Source organism: Moschus berezovskii, chromosome 27 (genome assembly GCF_049115385.1).
Source record: "Moschus berezovskii isolate FMDL1 chromosome 27, NW_MosBer_1.0, whole genome shotgun sequence".
NCBI lineage: Eukaryota > Metazoa > Chordata > Mammalia > Artiodactyla > Moschidae > Moschus > Moschus berezovskii.
In genome coordinates, this window is record NC_142486.1 from 31,934,254 (window position 1) to 31,949,786 (window position 15,533).

The window sequence follows — 15,533 nt, forward strand, 5'->3', positions numbered from 1 at the left end:
GCTCTCCTCTCAACACACTTCATGGAGACAGCTGGGAAAGGAAGAGCTGCTCATTTTGCAGTTGGTGTTCCAGAGAACTGAAGTACCACAGGCCACATATAATAAAGACAGGATTGGAGGCCAGGCCTGTTTGCCCTGGGAATGACTGCCAGTCAGTCCACTTGTCCACCCAGGAAGGCGGTCAAGAAAGAGGACACTCCTTTCCCTTGTGGCCAGCTGGCTCTAAGAGGGGCAAGGGTGGGTCCTTCAGGGCCTCTGTGGCCCAAGTTCCCTGGACCACCGCCTCTGGCTTGCAAGGTAGGAGGGGGCAGGTGGAGCACCTCATCCTGGGAACTGGTAATCTTGTCTGGAAATGTCTTTTCCAGTCTCAAGCAGAGTCCTTGGAACTTCCCTGGTGGTCCAGAGGTTAAGAATCCACCTGCCAATGCAGAGGACAGTTCAGTCCTGGTCCCAGAAGATTCCACATGCTGTGGGTCAATTAAGCCCCCTCACCACAAGTACTGAGCCCATGGGTTGCAATTGCTGAGCCTGTGTGCCCTTGAGCCCATGTTCCACAACAAGAGAAGCCACCGCATTGAGAAGCCCAAGCACAATTAGAGAGTCACCCCCACTCCTTGCAACTAGAGAAAACCCTTGGGGAGCAACAATGACCCAGCACAGACAAAAAAAAAAAAAAATCAGAGCCCTCTAGGAGAAGATGGAGGGCCCCACTCTCAAGGCCATAGTCACCATGCTCTTTCTGCTCCATCCACTTGGCGTTGGTGTCTTCCTGCTTCAAATCACCATGTTGTTTCCCACCTCTGGGCCTTTGCCTGTGCTGTTTCCTTCAGCAGAAACGTTCTTCCATTCCATCTTTCGGAGGGCCCTCCCTGATTTCCACTCAGTGCTGTATCTTATATTCTAGCTTGTGCACTGCAAAATTGTACATTTACAAGAGTATGTGATACGTGCTTGTCTGAAGGAAGGAATGAATGGGCAGACTGCAGACCTCCGGGTCGGACCCCGTTGCACCCTAGCCAAGAGGCTAGGCCCAGGAGGTGAGCTGGAGGTTAAGTGAGAGTGGACGAAGAGGCAGAGGGGCATTCAGCTCCAGGCCAGCTCCCCAGAGGCCAGAGCCAGACAGCTCAACACAGATCCTACTCCTGAGTTGGCCCAGCGCCACCCTCAAAGGCTCCTGCCCGGTCAGCCACACCTGGGAGCCCCGGGTGAAAGGAAGCAAGGTCTTCCCACAGAGTCAGTTTCAGTGGCCTCTGCGGTCCCAGCCTTAAGTGGCCAAAGACCTCATTAGTGGTGAGCAGATGGGAGGAGCAGGCCCAGAGCCCCAGAGCCAGGGTTGGCAAAAAGGTTACAAGGGACTCAGGCACACTTTGGGGGAAAAGATTCTGGGAGGAAAAAATAGTGATGGGGGGTATAGCATAGCATGGATGATGAGCATCAGACTGTCTGGGTACAGTGCAGCCTTTCCTGCTGGGTAGCTTTAGAAAAGCAGCCTGACCTCTCTGACCCTCAGTTTCATTGCCTGAAAAATGGGGGTGACAGCAAAGGCAATTGTGAGGTAGTTGACGGGGCAGTTGTGAGCACCACGAGGGTTTAGTACAGCAGAAACAATTCCATTTGCTCTTTTTTTTTAATACTTATTTTTTGGCCATGTGACACAGCATGTGGGGTCTTAGTTCCCCGAACAGGGATCGAACTTGTGCCCCTTGCATTGGAAGCATGGAGTCTTAACCACTGAACTGTCAGGGAAGTCCTCCATTCACTCTTAACATTAATAGTAGGGTTGGATCGGTGTGGGAGTGAGCCTGGGCTTCCTCATTTGGATCTTGGGCAAATTACTGCATTTCTGTGAGCCTTAGGCTCTTTGTCTTCACAGGGACAACCCACCTCTGGGGTGCTGAAAGGTGGGGGTCTGGGAATAGCCCAGCTATCTGTCTTGCCCAGAGTGAGTTGCTTCAACAATAACAATAACGATGAATAAATAATAAGAGCAGCAAACCATGTTCTAAGCACTACTACATATACATGAACCCATTTTAATCCCCATTTTACAGATGGGACAACTGAGGCATAGAGCAGCGCATTTGCACAGAAATTATCTGGAGGGGGGGTCTTGTTAAGTTGTAGATTCTGACTCAGTAGGTTGGGGCCCAAGGTTCTGCATTTCTCACAAGCCCCCGGGTGGTAGTGATGGTTTGGGTACCACGCTTTGAGCTGCAAGGGGCTAGTGCATTTGCTATAGGTCACAGGTGGTGTGCACCAAGCCTGATTCAAGCCCTCCCAGTAGACTGCCAAGTCCTGAACTTAACCGCCACCCTAACTGTCTGCCCCAACCCTAGCTTTCTCCCCTACAAAGAGACAGGAAGTATAACTCCCCTCCCCAAGCCCATTTCCTCTCTCTGGGCAGGGGTAGGTGCTAATACCTCCCTCGGTTGGTGACATCTGGTCTGTAGAACCGCCCTGCCCCCAGCATCCCAGGGGTCCTCCTGAAGATGACAGGGAGGTTTTTAGATGCTCATTAGTCAGGAAGATAATTAAGGGCGAGGGCTGAGCTCGCCTTGGCTCCCTGGGGCTTGCTGGGGCCCAGTTGGGCCTGCCCTGTGACAGCCTGGCCCTGTGCCCGCTTCCCTTGGGGCGCAGGAGGGGCTGGGGCAAGGGAGGGGCTTGCCAGGGAATAGAGAGGCCTCAGCCAGCCTCCAGGGAGACTCCAGTGGGGCCTCTTGCCCAGCCCACTACTCTTAGGGTTCCAGGCCTAAACATGAAAGGAACTGCTGGGCCAGAGGGCAGTTCCGCAAAAGGTGAGAGTTGAGTTCTGCAGGGCGAGGTTAGGTGGGACACAGACGTGGTATCACCTAACTCTGAGTCACCCAGCAATCTGGGCCAAGGAGAGAAATCAGCCCTTGCTGGTTGGTGGGTTTAACATCTCTCTGGCCTCTCTCTAGCGCTGGCTCGGCCCCCTTATAACCTTATAACCTCAGGCTGACAGTCTTGGGCAATCCACACTCCTATCTCCAATTGAACAACGTGTTGTTTTTCTGCAGTTTATGTTACTGTCTATTTTTGGCCCAGATATTGCTTTTCCGTTTATGATAGTGACATACCCATTCCTTTTTATGTATTTATTTATGTTGGCTGTGCTGCGAAGCTGGTGGGATCTTAGGTTCCTAGCCAGGGACTGAAACCCACACCAATAACAGTGAAAGCGCCACGTCCTAACCACTGGACCCACCAGGGAATTTCCCCCATTCCTTTTTCTTTTTAAAACTATTTTAAAACATTTGCTCTTTATTTTTATTTTTGGCTGTGCTAGGTCTTCGCTGATGTATATGGGCTCTCTCCAGTTGTCGCACAGAGGCGGGGCACTGTCTGATTGAGCTGCGACGGCCTCCCCTGCTGCGGAGCACAAGCTCTGGGCTTGCAGGCTTCAGTAGTTGCGGTGCATGGGCCCAGCTGCCCTGTAGTGTGTGGGATCTTCCCAGACCAGGGACCAAACCCACGTCCCCTGCATTGGCAGGTGGACATCCAACCACTGGACCACCAGCGAATTCCTTCCCCAGCCCCCTCCACTCCTTTTTAAATCAGTCTCTTCAGGGAGGAAAAAAAAAAGTGTGTTAATTTAAAGCAAAGTGTAATAGAAATAACTAGAGATGGTTAGGGGAGCTAGCAGCAGTGAAGATGGAGGCAGATGGAAGGCTGAAGTGGAGTACACGCCAGAGGTGAACCCCACAGCGGCTCAAAGCCCGGTGCTCTTACTTCAGTGTCGGACAAGAGCCCCCGGCTGGGGCAGAGACATCCCATGGGCTCCTGCGTCTACCGGCAAAATCCAGCTGGGTTGTCATGAGCTGAGGGGAACCTGGGTTGGTTCTGGTCTTCGTTTCTGGGGTCTGTTATCAGCATGATGAGGGGCAGTCTTGGGGTGTGGGGAGGGCATGACTGCCCCCAGGTTGCTCCCTGCCTGAAGCCTGTCCTGTATTTCCATGTGTGGTACCTAATGCCCTCCAAACACACATACACCTGAGCACCGGAGCCCCTTAATTGCCCATTCACCAAATCCATCGTTTATTTACTCCGTTTTTTTCATTTATTTAGCCAATCTTTGTGGAGCACCTCCTCTGTGCTCCCTCCTGGGGAGACAGGCGTGAATCAGATGGGAACCTCAGCCCTCACGGCGTTCACGGCGTCTCCGAGGGAAGACAGGTGATAAACGCACAAATGAGTACTTTGCAGGGCTTGCCAGACCGTGTATGCGCTGGGAAAGAAGGGAAAGACAGTATGGGGAACAGTGTGGGGACTGGGAGGGGGCAGGGGAGAGGGACACTCTGTCACAGATGTGAAAGAAGGCAGTGGTGCAGGAATCCCTTTTATTTTGATTTTATGTAATTTTTTATTGTTGTTGATTTTAAGTAATTTTATTAGCAAACTTCAGGTGCAGACAATGATGGACTAATCATAACCCAGATCATGGTGTATTCTCTTTGGTCCTTGCATGACCTGATTTTCTTAAAAATTTCCACAGTTATTTTAATCACATGATTCACACCATGTAACCTGTAAATCAAAAGCTAGGACCCTAACAATAGCCAATGTCCAGGCTTGAGGTTTCCCCCTTGTCATCCCCATCGCCCTGGGTCCTGCCTTCGTTGCTCCCTGGTTTCTTTCTTGTATGGTTTTATCCTCTAGGTCTATTTTTATGTTGTTGTTGTTCAGTTGCTAAGTCACCTCTGACTCTTGGGGACCCCCATGGACTGTAGCGTGCCAGGCTTCTATTTCCTGGAGTTTGCTCAGATTCATGTCCATTGAGTCAGTGATGCTATCTAACCATCTCATCCTCTGCCGCCCCCTTCTCCTTTGATGTTTTTTTTAATGTTAGTTTCTTCTTACTAACTTTATTGAAAGGGTATATTAGCTTCCCAGGGCTGCTGGAAGAAATTCCCACAAACTGGATGGCTTAATACAGTAGAAATTTATTCTCTCACAGCTCTGGAAGCTAGAAGTTCTAGATCAAGGTGCTGGCAGAGCCACGTCCCCTTTGAAGGCTCTGGGGAAGGACGTGTTCCACGCTTCTCTCCTGGCTTCTGGTGGTTGCCAGCAATCCTCAGCAATCCGAGGCTTGCAGATGCATCACCCTGATCCCTGCCTCTGTCTTCACATGCCTGCTCCTCTGTGTGTCATCACCTCTCCCTTTCCTCCCTCAACTTTATTGAGGAATAATTGGCAGATATAATTGTATAATTTAAACTGCACAGTGTGAAACTTCAGATAATAATGCATACACATTGTGGAATGATTACCCAGATCAAGATAATGAACATGTTCGTCACCTCACATGGTTAACTCTTTGTGTGTGTGAATGCATGCATCTACGTAGACAGTGTGAGAATGTTTAATTCCTGCTCTGCAACGTTCAAGTATAAGGTAATGAATTGCTAACTGTAGTCAGCATGCTGTACATTAGACCCTCAGAACTTATTCTTGTAACTGAAAGTTTGTACCCTTTGACCTTTTTATCTCCTTGTTTCTTCCTCCCCCACAGCCCCTGGCAACCACTGTTCTATTTTTTGTTTCTGTGAAATTGGCTTGCTTTCCTTCCCTCTCTTTGTTTCTCCGTCTCTTTCCCACTTCCTTTCTTCTCCACACGTAAGTGATAACCATATGGTATTTGTTTTTGTCTGGCTTATTTCACTTAACATATGGTGGGATGATCTTATATTGTGTGTGTATATGTGTGTGCGTGCGTGCTCAGTCACTCAGTCATGTCTGATTCTTTGCAACTAGTCCGCCAGGCTCCTCTGTCCACAGGATTTTCCAGGCCAGAATACTGGAGTGGGTGGCCATTTCCTCCTCCAGTGTGTGTGTGTGTGTGTGTGTGTGTATATTATATTACATATATTATATGATATATTGCGTATATTATATGATATATTGCATATATGTGTGTGTATATATATATGCCACATTTTCTTTACCCATTCATTCATTGAAGGACATTTAGTTTCTTTTTCCTGTGTCTTGGTTATCATGAAGAATGCTGCAATAAACATGGGAGTTCAGATATCTCTTCAACATACTGATTTCATTTCATTTGGATTTATACCCAGGAGTGATTGCTGGATCACATGACAGTTCTATTTTTCATTTTTTGAGGAATCTCCATACTGATTTCCGTAGTAACTGCCCAATTTGCATTCCCACCAGTGTGCACAAAGGTTCCTTTTTGTGTGAAGTGGTATTGTGATTTTGATTTGCTTTTCCCCAATAATTAGTGATGTTGAGCACCTTTTCATGTGCTTATTGGCCGTCTGAATGTTTTCTTTGGAAAAATGTCTATTTGGGTCCTATGCCCATTTTAAAAATAGCAAATTCTTTTTTGCTATTGAGTTCTTTGTATATTTTGGACATTAACTGCTTGTCAGACAAATGGTTTGCAAACATTTTCTCCCATTCTGTAGGTTGCCTTTTCACTTTGTTGATTGTTTCTTTTGCTTTTCACAAGCTCTTTAGTTTGATGTAGTCCCACTTGCTTATTTTAGTTTTTACTGCCCGTGCTTTTGGTGTCTTATCCAAGAAATCATTGCCGAGTCCAATATCAAAGGGCTTTTTGCCGATATTTTCTTCTAGTAGTTTTATGGTTTCAGGTCTTACTTGTAAGTCTTTGGTCCGTTTTGAGTTTGTGAGTGGTCTAAGACAGGGATTCAATTTCATTGTTTGCCATGTGATTATCCAGTTTCCCCAGCATTGTTTATTGAAGAGACTGTCCTTTCTCCGTTACGTGTTCTTGTTGCCTTGTCAAAAATCAGCTGACTGTATTTGTGTAGGTTTAACGTCTGGGCTCTCTGTTATTTTTCACTGGTCTCAGTGCCTTTTTTATGCCAGTATCTTTTTATCAAATTTATTAATTTGACTGTGCAGGCTCTTAGTTGCAGCCCTCAGGATGTTCGGTCTTTGTCGGGTCTTGTGGGATCTAGTTCCCTGACCAGGGATAGAACCGGGGCCCCCTGCATTGGGAGTGTGGAGCCTTAGCCACTGGACCACCAGGGAAGTCCCTATGCCAGTATGTTTTATTAAAGCTCTGTAATATAGCTTGAAATCAGGAAGTGTGTTTCTGCCAGCTTTGTTCTTTCTCAAGATTGCTTTCACTATTTGAAGTCTTTGTGGTCCCATACAAATTTTAGGGTACTTTTTTATTTCTGTGAAAAATACCATTCGGATTTTGATAGAAATTGCATTGACTCTATAGATCACTTTGTATAGTATGCACATTTTCACAATATTAATTCTTCCAATCCGAGAACACAAGAGAGCTTTCCATTTATTTGTGCCTTCAGTTTCTAACTTTTTTTGTTTGTTTGTTTTGATTTGATTTTTGTCGTATAGTTGTCAGTGTACAGGTCTTTCACCTCCTTGGTTAAATTTATTCCTAAGGATTTTATTGTTTTTAATGCTATTGTGAACGTGATTATTTTCTTAATTTCACTTTCAGATAGTTCACCGTTAATGGATAGAAACACAAGTGATTTTTTTGTATGTTGATTTCTATATCTTGCAATGTTACTGAATTCATTTATTAGTTATAATAGCTTTTTTAAAAAGTTTTTTTGGCCACATTGCATGGCACGTGGGATCTTAGTTCCCTGCCCAGGGATGGAATCCGCTTCCTCTGCAGTGGAAGCGAAGAGTCTTAACCACTGGAACACCAGGGAAGTCCTCTAATAGCTTTTTGATGGAGTCTTTAGGATTTTCTGTACATAAGATCAGGTCACCTGCAAACAGATAATTTTACTTTTTCCTTTCCAACTTGGATGCTTTTTACTTCTTTTGCTTGTCTAATTGTTACTGGGAGTTCTTCCCCTGCTTATAAGGATACCAGTCACTGGATTTAGAGCCTACTCTAACTTATATGACCTCATCTAAACTTAAATAATACCACTTCCCTGGTAGTCCAGTGGTTAAGAATCCACCTTCCAATGCAGGGGACACTGGTTCAGTTCCTACTTGGGAAGATCCCATATGCCATGGGGCAGCTAAGCCTGCATGCCATATCTACTGAGGCCATGTGCCTAGAGCCCATGCTCTGCAACAAGAGAAGCCACTGCAATGAGAAGCCCACGCACCACAACTGGAGAAAACTCATGTGCAGAAACGAAGACCCAGCACAGCAATAAATTAAAAAAAAAAAACTGTAATCACATCAGTAAAGGCTCTATATGGGTTCAAATAAGGTTACACATACGGGAATCAGGGATTAAGACTTCAGTGTATCTTTTCAGAGACACAATTCAATCCATCAGCAAAGGGAAGCCAGATAACCAAAAAAAGAGTATCAAGATATGTGAATCTTATGAGACTTCATTTCATCATTTAATAGTCTACATATACTGGGATTTGCTTATTTTAACTGTTGTGTCATATTCTCCTAGGTCAATGTATCGTGCCTGACCAGTCTGTGGACAGCCTCTTGAATGGTGTCCAGGTATCTGCTAATTTACAGTGCTGTTTAAGCATTTTTTTATATATATATTTTTGCCTTTGTTGGGCTTAGTTGTGGCACATGGCTGTTTGTTACAGGACACAGGCTTCTCTCTAGTTGTGGCCTGTGGGCTCCAGAGTGCACAGGCTCAGTAGTTGAGGTGCTTGAGCTTGGTTGCCCTGCAGCATGTGGGATCTTAGTTCCCCAACCAAGGATCGAACCTTCGTCTCCTGCATTGGAAGGCAGATTCTTAACCACCGGACCACCAGGGAACTCCTTGGGCATTCTTATAAGCGGCTCTTGATTGTGCATGCAAGAGTTTCTCTGGAGTGTTTACCCGGAAATAGAATCACTGGGATTATGAATACATGAATATTCAATTGTGAGAGATGACAGCAAGGTACTTTATGAAGTGGTTGTCCTAATTACACTTCCACCAGCAACATGTACGATCCACATCCTCTCCAGCACTTGGTATGATTCGATTTAAAAATGTTTTCCAGTTGACTGTGAAATTGTTCCCGGTCGAGATCTTGATTTGCATTTCTCGATCAGTAATGATGCTGAACATCTTTGTTAACGCTGAGGTCTAAAATATATTCACCTATATTTCCTGCTAAGGTTTCTGAAGCTTTGTTTTTGACATTTAAGTCTATAATCTATCATCTTTGCATCATTTAAGTTCGAAAGGATTATTCCTCTCATTCCTGCTAAAATTTTTTTAAGGTGGGTTTTGTGTTTGTTTTTGGTATTTAAGTCCTTAATCTGGAGTCGATTTTTGTGTAAGGAAGGATGGATTGTGTAAACTGAGGAGCTTGTGTAGGGTAACAAGTGTAGGACAGTGGGGCAGGGTGTTCCACTGGGACTCCTGAGTGTACTGGAAGTTGTTCACTGGATATTGAGTTCAAATTCTGCTCCTCTCATGGACTGCTTTGCGATCTTCTACTTAATCTCTGTGATCCTTGGTTTCCTTATCTGTAAAATGAGAATTATAGCAAATACTGTCCTTGGGTGCCACAAGGAGTCCATGAGACAAAGTATGCAGAAAAGCTTCCCACATTGTGGGTAAGCAACCTAACTAGCATTTATTGAGTACTTACTGTGTGCCAGATGAGGCCAAGCACTTTACATGTGTTATTTATTCGTTTAACCCCTGACAGCTCCGTGAAGCCGATGGTATCTCCCACACTTTACAGATGAGGAAACTGAGTCTCAGGATGAGTGAGCCCCCCAAAGGCACCATGCTAGCATGAGTCAGAGGACTTGAACGCTGGCAGTTGAGCTACAGAGCCCTCATCCATCAGCGATTGTGCCACTGTGCTCAGTTGTGTCCAGCTCTTTGCGACCTCATGGGCTGTAGCCCACCAGGCTCCTCTGTCCATGGATATTCCAGGTAAGGATATTGGAGTGGGTTGCCACGTCCTTCCCCAGGGGATCTTCCCATCCCAGGGATGGGACCCAGGACTTCTGCATTGGCAGGCGGATTCTTTACCACTGAGCCACCAGGGAAGACCATCCAACTGCATCACATTTCAAAGCTATTCCTTCCCTCCCTCACCCCCCAGAATCTAGTCCCTGGGCCTTGCTTCTCCAGGCGGAAGGGTCTAGAGGTGGCGATGGGGGAGTAATAGGCAGTAGGGTTGACCCCTGATTCTCCTGTGGCCCCTTCCTTTGACTCTGAGACTGGGGAGAGACTGGGGAAGGAGAGGGGAGCCTGGGCCTCTTGCGGGGAAGTCCATCCATTCTCCCCTCCCCACACCAGAGGCAGTTGACCATCACAGTGAAGATGAATCACCAGCCACAGAGTTCTCCCCACTGTCATCCATTATTCACAGCCGCCATCCCAGGCACGGGGTGGCTTTGGGGTCAGGCAGGAATTATTCCCGAGGCCCAGCTCTTAGGGGCTTTTATCCACAGCTGAGCCTGACCACAAGCAACCTCATTCTCTCGGTCTGAGGGCTGGGGACTTTCCATCCAGAGGGGCTGGAGACTCCAGCATGAGCTAAAAGGCCTGCGACCCGCTGGCCAACAGGGCACTTGGGGCTGTGTTTGAGCCCAGCTCTGCCGCTTTCCAGTTACCTTCTTGATCCTCAATTTCCTTACCTGTAAAATGGGAATAACTAGCCCCACTGCGTTAATAGATTTAGAAATTATCTACAGCTAGAGGCGTGGGTACCAGAGTTGACCACCAGAGCTGCTGTTGTGACATCTGCTCTTTCAATGATTGTCTCTCAGGCCTTTCTGGGGATGCAGAGATGGTGTGACCCTTTAAAGTTCACCTAGTAATTTTTAAAAATTTTTATTTAAATATAGTTGATTTGTAATGTGTTAATTCCTGCTGTACAGTAAAGAGATTCAATGATATCACTGATATCAAAGTGATTCAGCGAGGATATATATGTGTATACATGTGTATTCTTTTTCATATTCTTTTCCATTCTGGTTCATCATAGGATATTGAACATAGTACTCTTGCCTGGAAAATCGCATGGATGGAGAAGCCTGGTAGGCTCATGGGGTCATGAAGAGTCAGACACAACTGAGCGACTTCACTTTCACTTCACTTTCCATGCACTATACAGCAGGACCTTGTTGTTTATCTATTCTGTATGTAACAGTTCGCATCTGCTAATCCCAAACTCCCAATCCTTCCCTCCCGAACCTACTTCCACCTTGACAACCACAAGTCTGAGCCTTGTATCTGTGAGTCTGTTCCTGTTTTGTAGAAACGTTCATTTGTGTTGTATTTTAGATTCTACATAGAAGTGGCATAATATGATGTTTGTCTTTCTCTTTTTGACTTCCTTCGCTTAGTATGATAATGTCTGAGTCTGTCCATGTTGCTGCAGATGGCATTATTTCACTTTTTTATGGCTGAGTAACATTTCATTATATTATATATATATACACTACATTCTTATCTGTTTATCTCTCAGTAGATATTTAAGTTGTTTCCATGTCCTGGCTATTGTGAATAACGTGGCTGTAAACATAGGGGTACATACATCTTTTCAAATTAGAATTTTGTCTGGATATGTACACAAGAGTGGGATTGCTAGATCATATGATAACTACATTTTTAGTTTTTCACCAACTAATTCTTATTTGCAGCCAGGGCTGAAGCCATTGTCTTCACCTTGGAATTCTTAAGAGTGATCCCTCAGCAGATAAAGTTCAATGAAGAAATAAAAAATTTGGGAGGGGGTGCCTATAATTTTGTAATTCTCAACCTGTGGCTCCTCAGCGTCACCTGGGAGCTTGTTTGAAATGCATGTCCTTCCCCACCCAAGGCTGCTGGGTCAGGAACTCTGGGGGTGGAGCCTAGTGAGTTGTCTTTCAACAGCTCCTCCAGGCAGGTTGGGTGCATGCACAAGTGTGAAACACATTGCTCCCTCTCCCATTTGCTTGCTTTGTGGACACAAGTTGCCATGTCGTGAGCTCCCACGTTGGAGGGCCTGTAACAAGGAACTGAGTGCTGCCAGCGTGCACTGAGGGAGCTTGGGAGCTGGTCCTTCCCCAGTCATGCCTGCAGATGAGACCACAGCCCCACCGATGCTTAGATTGCAGTAAGAAAGACTGAGCTGGAAGAATTCTCATTCAGATTCCTGCCCAACAAAACTATGGGATAGGAAATATTTGTTGTTTTAAGGTGCTCTATTTTGTGGAAATTCATTTTGCAGCAAATCGGTAACTAATGTGGTGATTATTGGCAAGAAGGACAGAGTGGCTGGGTGGGGGGAATAGAAGGATATTCTGGAGTAATCTAAAGCCTACATGAAAGGGGTTTATGGGACTTCCCTGGTGGCTCAGTGGTTAAGAATCCACCTTCCAATGCAGGGGATGTGGGTTTGATCCCTGGTTGGGGAACTACAATCCCACACACCAACTAAGCTGAAATGCCACAGCTATTGAATCCGCATGCCACAATGAAGACCCAGCGGCACAGCCAAAAAATAAAATAATAAAACTTTTTTTTCAAGGATTAAGGACCTACTGTATAGCACAGGGAACTCTGCTAAATATTCTGTAATAACCTCAATACAAAAATAACTTCAAAAAGAATAGATATGTATACATGGACAACTGAATCACTTTGTTGTACACCCGAAACCAATGCAATGTTGTTCCTCAACTATACTACAATATAAAACTAAAAAATTTTTTTTAAGGATTTAAGAGACATGTAAGCTGATTTCAACGTGCAGACCTTGTTTGGATCCTGACTGAACATATTAACTGTCTTGTTTTACATTGATATTTGGGGAATGTGAACACCAAGGGAATCCTGGATGATATTAAGCTGTTATTGTTCATTTTATTGGGTGTGATAGTGGTTCTGTGCTTATGTTTTGAAAACGAGGCTGTGTCTCTGAGAGAAGCATGTTGAACTAGTTACAGATGAAGTGATACTCTGTTGAGGAATTGCTTTAAAATAATCAGGGTGGGGGGGTAGATGTGAAAGAAAAGGAACTGATGGCTGTTGAGGGGAGGGCGCAGTGCATGGAGGTTCCCTTTATTCTTCTCTGTGTTTTTGTATATGTTTGAAATTTTTCACAGTAAAAAGTTTAAAAAAATGGAGTGAGTCAATGTTCCCACTGTACAGATGGACAGAAGAAATCCCAGAAGCAGGCAGGAAGCTTGGAGGGAAATGGGGAGTGGAGAATCTTAGGTTGTTGACAGTGGGGGTCTATCCCTGGGCCTGACCTCCCCCACTGGCGCTTGTGTAGGAGACTCTGGGGCCTCCCTGAGCCTGGGGCGTGGAGAGGAATCTCCCCCATCATCCGAGACTCAGCTTTCTGGCAGTTCGTAGCTGACACTCTAAGTCATCTGAGTCTATACCTGTGAGAGGCATCTTTTTTTGTTTGTTTGGCCACCCTTTGAAGCTTATGGAACCTTAGTTCTCCAACCAAGGATTGAACTGGGGCTGCAGTGAAAGAGCAGAGTCCTAACCACTGGCCCACCACGAAGTTCCTGGGAGGCATCTTTCAAGTGTATAACGGTGACGATTTTTTCTTTTAATAAATTAAGTCATTACAAAGGGAGTGTTTGATTGTGTTTTATTCATTTATTTTGTATTTTATCTTAGATCTCTCTCTTTTTTTAAAAGAAGATACTTGTTCATTGTAAACTCAAAGGGAATACAATGCAAAGACAGTACCCTTCCTCTTGTCTTCCAGTCACCTCCCAAAGACAACTATTTAAGTAATTTTTCAACAGACATATATTTTAAAATTTTACTTTTGGTCACACCCACAGCATGTGGGATCTTCGTGCCCCAATCAGGGATTGAACCCACACTGCCTGCATTGGAAGCACAGAGTCTTAACCACTGGACCACCAGGGAAGTCTCCTGTTCAACAGATGCATATTTATGGAGCACCTGCTATATGCCAGAAAGGCACTGTGTCAGGCACTAAGGAGAACTGCGTGTGAAATTTAAAATTTCCCAAGAGTCCCATTTAAAAAGGAAAAAGAAACAGGTGAAATTAATTTTAATAATACATTTCTTTAACTCAGTATATCCAAACCCATTATATGGAATCAATGCAAAAATTATTAATGAAATTTTAATGATCTTTTCATAGTGTATTAGTTTGCTCAGGCTGCAGTAACAAAATACCACACGTGGGGTGGCTTAAATTTATTTTCTCACAGTTTGGAGGCTGAAAGTCCAAGATCAAGGTGCTGGCAGGGTTGGTTTCTCCTGAGGCTTCTCTCCTTGGCTTGTGGATAGCCACCTCTGAGACTCAGTTTCTCCATCTGTAGCATGGGCTTGGTGAGATCTGATTGAAAGGGAGGCAGGTGTAAGAACACAAGATTGTTTCTGAGCAGAGCTGATGCCTCCCGGGGCTCCCTAGTTCCCAATGCTCTGAAGAAAATCCTCCCACACTGCTCTGGGCTCCCGCCAAGCCCTGACCTTGCTGCTTTGGCCCCAAGGAAAAGGGGTTGGAGCCTGTGAGTGGGTCTCTGGCAGGTCCTGACCTGCCTGGTGGGGAGACGGGAGGGGAGTGAGGCAGGAAGGCAGCTCTGGGTCCTGAGCACCTCCACCTGCCCTTGGATCCTCTGCCCCTGCCTCCCTTTCTGCACTGCAGCCATGCTCAGCCACCACGGTTCCCTGACCCTCCCTGTCTCAGGGCCTTTGCACAGGCTGTTCCCACTACTCAGGTTTCCACCCGCCTCTTTTCAGACTTCTACTCACTGTTAAAATCCTGAGAAGCTTTTCATGAGGTCCTGCTCTGTGGCCGCTGCCCAGCCCAGTTTTCACTGTAGTGTGTGGTCCCCAACAGGCTAAGCCCCCTGAGGTCTAGGATCAGATCTGTGCCAACTTGGTAGCCCAGTGACAGTGGGTTCTCAGCAAATGGTTGTTGAGAACAAGTACATGAAGGCAGGAGCATGTCTCTGCTCCGTCCAGACTTAGATGCTCCATGTGCGTTGCTATGAGGGGCAGGTAAGAGAAGGTTCCCGCCCCCAGTGCTGCTCAGTCTAAGGGGAGGCAGATATGAAACAGATAATTATACAATCACTCTGAACAGTCCCTGGAGGCAAATATAGAGCCAATGAGAGTGTGTAGAGGGAGATGCCACCTTGACAGGGACCTGAGGTTTCCTGGAAGACATGATGTTTGCGGTTTGATCTGAAAGCTGAGCAAGAATAATTAATCATTAATAATAATTAATTAATAACAGAGAGAGGCAGAAAGATCTTTCCAGGAAGAGGGGACCGTAAGTGTAAAGGCCCAGTGGTCAAGAAACACCCAGAGGAGAGTATGTGAGAGGTACCGTGGGCTGAGAGGTTGGGGTGGGAAGGTCAGATCACATGGAGGGTGGCTGAACTTTACCCACAGAGCAGTGTGAAGACACGAAAGGGTTTCATCATCCCTGGGAAGATGGAACCCATATTAAATTGGAAAGAGCTAGCTGTGTCTGCCACATGAAAAACAAATCAGAGGGGCCAGGAGGGCAGGGAGGAGGCCCCTACAGTTCTTGAAGGACTTGGACTAAGGCAAGGATAGATAGATGTGGACAGGCGTGGAGGATTTTTAGCAAAGAGCCAGTCTACAAGCCCAGCC